A 6,830-nucleotide genomic window follows, 5' to 3' on the forward strand; every position below is an offset into this window, starting at 1 on the left:
CAGACGGGGTGCACTGTCCGGGCGCCCCACGGGCCTCCCCGCCCTGTCCCCCGGCGCCCCGGGTCGCGTTTGCAGACCCCCGAGGGCCCGACTCCCGGTGCGTCCCGAAGTCGGATCCGGTAGCCTAGGCTCTGCCTCACCAAACTTCGGTTTCGGTTACGCGTATACACGCGCCGCCGCTGTGTAACATGTTCTTCTTAACTGCAGGTCGAAGTCCGGAAGTTTTGTTTTGTTTTGTTTGGTTTGGTTCAACCCCGCGCTTGGCTGTGCGTCTCCACCACCTGAGTATCTTGTTTAAAACGCGGATTTTGATCCGGGATGTCCGCCCGAGGTGCGCAGCGTTTCTGACGGCCTCTGGGGAGCGGCCTCCTGTTTTGAGTTGCCTCCCCCTGGGGGTGCTTCAGGGAGTTAAGTGTCAATAAGCAGTCCCCACGGAGTGATGGTGTGTGTGTGGGGGGGGGGGCATTTTAGGGTTTAGAATGTCCCGAGTATGGCAGAAAATGCACATAGAAAAGTGGCCTGGGAGTCAGCTCAGTGCCAGGGTTTGGGTTCCAACCCTGCCCCTGAAGACAGTCCTTAGAGTCACCTCTGCCTAAGGAGAAACAAGGATCAACTTTCAACTCTCCCTTCTTGCCAGGGTGACCAGCTTTGCCCCAGAAAGATCCTGGGGGACACCTTTGAAGTTGAATTATTATAGACCCACTCTCGTCTTTCCCGTGGGTCTTGGTTGGGTAAGGAATTGCTCATTTTTGCTTCCAACTCTCAAAGACTTAGGTTGGGTATAGTTTGCCCGCCAGGAGACCTTCCCGCAGGTTACACAACCGACTTCCTTTATCTAAGACAAAGAGTATTTGCAGAGGCAGGTGGCCAGGCTCACTGGGAAGAAAAGCAAATAGCACGCCCCAGAAACCCAACTCCAGAAAACGTCCCTGTCAATCCATGTGTTCATTCCCTTGATCCTGAAACCTTGCGTCCTATCACCATTCGCCGCCCCCCCCCCCAACACTGAGGCTGCCTCTTAATGTCTTTTAGGAAAACACTACTTCCCAGCTCTGGGGTTCAGGATGCTGGAAGTGCAGTGGAATCGGAAGCGCTGGGCATCTTCTTGTTGACCAAACAGCCTTGCAAGGCTGGAGCCACGTGAACCATGGAGGAAAGTTGTGTTCAGAATCTGCCTCCTTGCCATTTCCTCCACTGCCACCCCACCTGTGCCACTGCCATCCCTCGGACAGGAGTCTCCCAACCACCCATCCCCAGTCCAGGCCATCCTGGGCCCTGTCACCCAATTTCTCAACTCAGAACTAAAGGGCATTTTTCAAAATGCAAACCTAATTATACCAGCCCTCTGATTAAATTCATTCAATGGTTTCCCACTGCTCTTGAGATGGAGGTTAGAAACCGGATCCCTCAATGGCTGTCCCTCTCTGCTAACCTTTCTTTAGGCTTCTCTTCCTCTCCTGCTGATAGCCTTCTCCAAATTCGTACAGCACACCCACGGTTCCTCCTGCATAGAGCCTTCCCCACGGACCCCGTCCTTTTCTCTGTCCCTCCTTTCTTCTTCACGCAGACAACTCCTGGTCTTGCTTTGGTATATCCTGACTTCCTTGATGGACAAGCTTTCCCTGACCTCCCTGAATAGATCTTTATTATAGGTTCTCTTGGCACCTTTCGCTTCTCACTTTTAGCCCTTACTACAGCTGTGGTTTTATGATTATTTTGTGTCATTCATTCACTTCTATTCCTCTCTTCCACTCAAGTCCAATTTTTTTTTTTTTGAGGACAGGGATTAAATACTTTCCCTCCACTCACTATTACAGCCTTAGTACCTAGCACATAACAGGTGTTCAGTAAATATCTGTTGGATGAAGGAAAGAATGAGGTAATAAAGATTCAGAAGAATGTTGGACTTAATCATCCTCGCTATTTCACAACTCTGGAGAAGGCATTCTATTACCTACTAAATTGAGATGTAAACAGGTTAGATTTTAGCTGAGGGTGATGTCACTATTACTTCCTTTTCTTTAAAAAGGAGAAGTGTGTGAGCTTTTTTTCTTTTTTTCTAAATTTGCCCAAGTTCCTCTGGGCAGCACACATATACTTCCTTACTCCCCCAAACACACTGAGAGCCAAATAAAAAAGCCCAAGGGATTCCAAAGGCGTTCTTTCCTACACTTATTGCAAAGACAGATGTTTGACACTGCTAGAGGCCAGGTGTGAGATATTCAATCCCATGGTGAAGTATTTAACTGGTGGTCTTTGTCATCAATGTATCACAAATGTTGATTTTAATTTTGTTTGCCTTTAACATTTCTGATTTAATCCCCGTCTCCTGTGAAATTGAGAGTCTGAATTCAGCATTCAGTGCCAACTCCTCCTTTAGAAGCTGTCACAGTAAAATCAGAGGAAACACACCTATTGCAATTGGACAACCTTAAACATTTGTCAATATGAACTTCCTTTTGGGATTCTCCCTGAAAGAGAAGTCTGGTACTCTGGATTGAAACATTGTTTTCACACAGAGAGTTCTATATTTGACTCAATATAATTTGCAGCTAATATACATATGCAAAAATTGGGCCATTTGCAGATAGAAACAAAAATTAAAAGCTCAACTCGGGACTTAAAAAACAAAGAGAGTAATTTTTAGGCCCTTACCAAGTTGAAAAACAATAAAAACCAAGTTGAACCAAAGTTAAACAGCTTGAGCGTCTCCATATTTCCAGTTTTATGAAATCTGAACACATACACAGACACACAAAACAATTGGACTGAATCAAAATGTAGTTAATTTAAGCCCTGTATTTTCCAGTTGTGATGAGGCAAGAACTTTCTACTCTCCTGAACTTCTTGACATGCAGCTGTTGAGGTTACTGGCAACCAAAGCAGTTGATGGGGAGACTCCTCTCCATATAAATCAAGCATTTTCCATTCTCAGCTCTTGACCAATTTCCTTTCTATTGTGAAGCAGACCAGTGAGCACTGAGACAATAGTAAAAGTGTGAGGATCACTCCCCCTTTCAGAGTCATACACAGGTTAGTTCCTCAGGGAAATGGTTTGTGACTCCTCCAGCTTAAACTAATCCCTCCTCTCCCAAAGAAAACCTGAGGAGCATTTAGTTTATTTCACCTATTTTTAAAATGTTTAGCCCATTCTGACATGGAGTGCATTATAATTATTCATTGTTTTCTAGAATCCCATCCCACCAATTGTGAAGTCCTTGGAAGCATAGATTATTCCCTTTTCAACGTGGAACCACACTAGGTGCCCTATAGTACTTAATGTATGTTTCCTGTCTTCAATAAAGGGGAAAAAATGAGAGTATCTGGTTTTCTAATCCAAACCTTTGTTTACAGTTCTTCACAGCTATTAATAAAACCTGAAAATATACCACGTGTTTAGAGAAAGCATGAAGAGTTGCTTTTTGAAAAAAACATAGCTTTGTTTTAAATTACAAAAATAATATATGGTAACTGCAGGTAGAAAAAAATATGAAATAAAGATAAGCCAAAGGCAGAAAATAAAGATCCTTCCCTCTCTCACCCAAAGATAATCACTTGTTAACATTTGGGAGCACATCCTTGCTGTAGTATTTTCTAAGCTTCACTTTACGGGTGAAGAAACTGAGGATTACAGAGATTAAGTAGTTGGCAAAGGTCACATAGCTAGTAAGGGAGAGAGCCCAGGTTTAAACAGAAGCCTGTCTAGCTTCAGAGTCTGCACTCTAGAATAAGTTGATCAAAGGAGTTGATCCTAACCACTTGACCAGCCTGATCATCACAGTATTTTGGGTGACTGAAGGCTGATTAGGGCCTCCCCTTTGCTATTATTACTTCCTCATCTCTTACTCCTTAATCAACCCATGGCAGTCACCTCTCCATTGGAAAGTTCTTTGGCTTGGCACACATTTGTTTTCAACTTGTACTACTGGTGGGCACATTCCACTCAGTGGCTTACCTGACTTCTTTCTCTATTGCCTTGGATACTACTAACATGCTCACCTCTCTTCCTTAGCATTCTCTCTTCTTTGACTTTCACGTTGCTTTTGCATTCCTAGATCATTTGGGGGACTGGATAATACCCCCCAAAATTCATGTGTTGAAACCCTAACCTACAATATGACTGTATTTGAAGATAGGAACTTTAAGGAGGTACTAATAATGGTAAATGAGCTCATAAGGTTAGGGCCCTAATTCAAGGTGGCTGATATCCTTAAAAAAAAAAAAGAGAGAAAGAGACACCTGGAGGAAGAGAGAATAGGCTATATGAACACAGTGGAAAGCAATTATCTGCAAGCCTAGAAGAGAGGCCTCCCAAGAAACCGAACCACCAACACCTTGATCTTAGACTTCCAGCCTCTAGGACTGTGAGAAATAAATTTCCATTGTTTAATCCATCCAGTCTGTGGTATTTTGTGATGGCAGTGCTAGAAGACTAGTACACTCCATTTCCTGCTTGTCTAGCTGTTCCTTCTTAATAGCTTAACAGGCTTATTTTCTTCTACTCATGGGTCAGATGCTAGTCCCCACCAATTCTGTTCTCTGGCCCTTTCATTACTCCTGGTAGCACAGCTCTTTCTATGGCTTTGCTAATATATGATGATTTCCAAATCTAATCATCAAGCTCTAATTTCTCACCTAAGCTACCATTATTCCAGTTGCCTATTTGAGTCTTCATGGGATGGTCCACTGGCAGTACAAACACTCATTATTCTAAACTTGGGACTCCAAAATGTAAGTCCCCTTGGTACATTCCCCTTATCAAAAACAGCTCTATCTCCAATGGGTAATCCAATCCAGAAACATTAAAAATCAGGTTAGAGTTTGCGTCTACTCTACCTTCCTGAACTCAGTAGGTATTGGGATCTGTTTACCTTCTACATATCTCTTGAGTCTGTGCTGTTCTCATCCCACCACCATGTTTTAGTTCTGTCTCTTGGTACTTCACAGAGGATTTCTTCAGTTTCTTCATCTGCTTGCCTTTCTAGTTTTACCACATCCCACTACATCCTCCTCTGTGACCAAATATTCCCCTCCAAAAACACAAGAATAACAATCACATTTAAAATTATCCAACTATTTCCCGTTGCCTTCGGGATAGAATTTCAACCTGCCATCCATCCACTTATGCATTCCACCAGCATTTGATCCTCTACTATGACCCAAAAACTGTGTTAAGCACTGAAAACATGAAAATGTAATCCTGGCCTTAATTGAAGGGTATTAGGCTGTCCTTATGATCTAACGTGAAACATAGATAAGGAGACAAATAATATTAATAAATCTGATAATATGATTGTCGCAATGGTGATAAGCTCAGAGTACCTCAGGAGCAGGCACTAGAGGCCATGAAGAGGCCTAAGGGTGAGAGAAGGCTGCCTGCCAGAAGTGTCTTTTGAGCTGAACCTTGAAACATGGCCAGGTGAAGATATGAGGAAGGGTGTTGCAGACATACAGATTGGCAGTGCAAAGATAAAGGGGAGTATGAGTATAGAGTGGGTAGGGAAATACGAAGACTTCAGAATGCCCAGGGTATAGATTTGAAGGGATTTTTGATTATATTTTTTGGCCCCAATTCTGTACCCCTTGCTGAATTCATGCTATTTTGCCTTGTGAGTGTGGAGTTCCTTCTGCTAGAGGCAAAGGATTCTTACCGGCAAAAACTATCATGGGACTTGTCATGGGGTGGGAGATGAGGAGGGCAATACAGCTCTAATTTAGATTTTTAGTATTATCTACAAATTTATGTATGCGGTTACAGAATAAGGCCATTGCTTGCTTGCACAAAATTTATTTTTCCCCTTTCTACTTTGCCCTCAAAGTCTAATTTTGTTGAGGATGTGGATTTAACCATATCTTAGGTAAAGAGCTCATCCTTGTTTGTGGGTGAGTATGGAATCCAATTCTGGGCAAAGAAACTTAAGAAGTAATCAAGTTGGGGCTTGTGAGAAAGGTTGCTTTCCAAGGAAAGGCACTCTACCCACTCCTGTTTCCTACCTTTGAACATGATTGGGGGAGGGTAAAACAGTTAGAGGTGATATAATCGCCTTTCAACGATGACAGGAGGCCAGTAGAACCACTGAACCAATTCACATAACCGCCTCAACTTGGACATTATCCGAGTATGGTAAGATAGTCTTCACAAATGGCTGTGATTCCCTTCCTTCCTTCACTGACTTACAGTTCCTCCTCACATCAAGAGGTGAGATGGAGCTTATTTTCTCTTTCCTCTCTCCTTGAATCTGGTCTAGCTGTGTAACTTGCTTTCACCAACAAAGCATGGTTGAAATGATAGTGCCTATTCTATCTACAACTAGTCTCAAAGAGAGACATCTCTCAGATATCAGTTACCAGGTAAGAAGCCTGAATACCCTGTAACTGTCATGCTGTGAGGAAGCCCAAGTTAGCCACAGGAGAGGCCACGTGGAGAATGAAATCTCTAGCCAACCATCAACTATTCCAGTCTTCCTGGTGGAGGCACCAAATTACGTGAGTGAAGAAGCTATCTTGGACTTTCCAGCCCTAGCAAATGCCAGAGGGAATAGAATCAGCAAGGTGACCCCAGTCCAGATTGCAGAATCACGAGACATCACAAACTGATATTATACAAATCGTTAGTTCCAGTCAAAATTATTTCAAACTAACAGGGAGAAGTCCACTAATGAACTGGAAAGAAGAAGATGTTCTAGTCACCACATGGCTGTCAATTTGTGTACCAAATACAGAATCACGTCAATTATGAATTAAGAACTGCATGATTTCTCCAACTGTCTTGAGACTCATTCAATTATATTTGTATTCATAAAGAAATACGTATTCACATGTGATCATAC

General features: G+C 43.0%; 1 long non-coding RNA gene across 1 annotated transcript; it reads left to right on the forward strand.

Annotated features, from left to right (window-relative positions):
- The first annotated feature begins 156 nt into the window (after nucleotides 1–156).
- LOC121478524 lies at nucleotides 157–3,336 on the forward strand. Its single transcript, XR_005984508.1, has 3 exons — nucleotides 157–331; nucleotides 638–731; nucleotides 1,033–3,336. It is a non-coding gene; the product is annotated as an uncharacterized LOC121478524 (long non-coding RNA).
- The last annotated feature ends 3,494 nt before the right edge of the window (nucleotides 3,337–6,830 follow it).

Source organism: Vulpes lagopus, chromosome 19, assembly GCF_018345385.1.
Source record: "Vulpes lagopus strain Blue_001 chromosome 19, ASM1834538v1, whole genome shotgun sequence".
Classification (NCBI taxonomy): Eukaryota; Metazoa; Chordata; class Mammalia; order Carnivora; family Canidae; genus Vulpes; species Vulpes lagopus.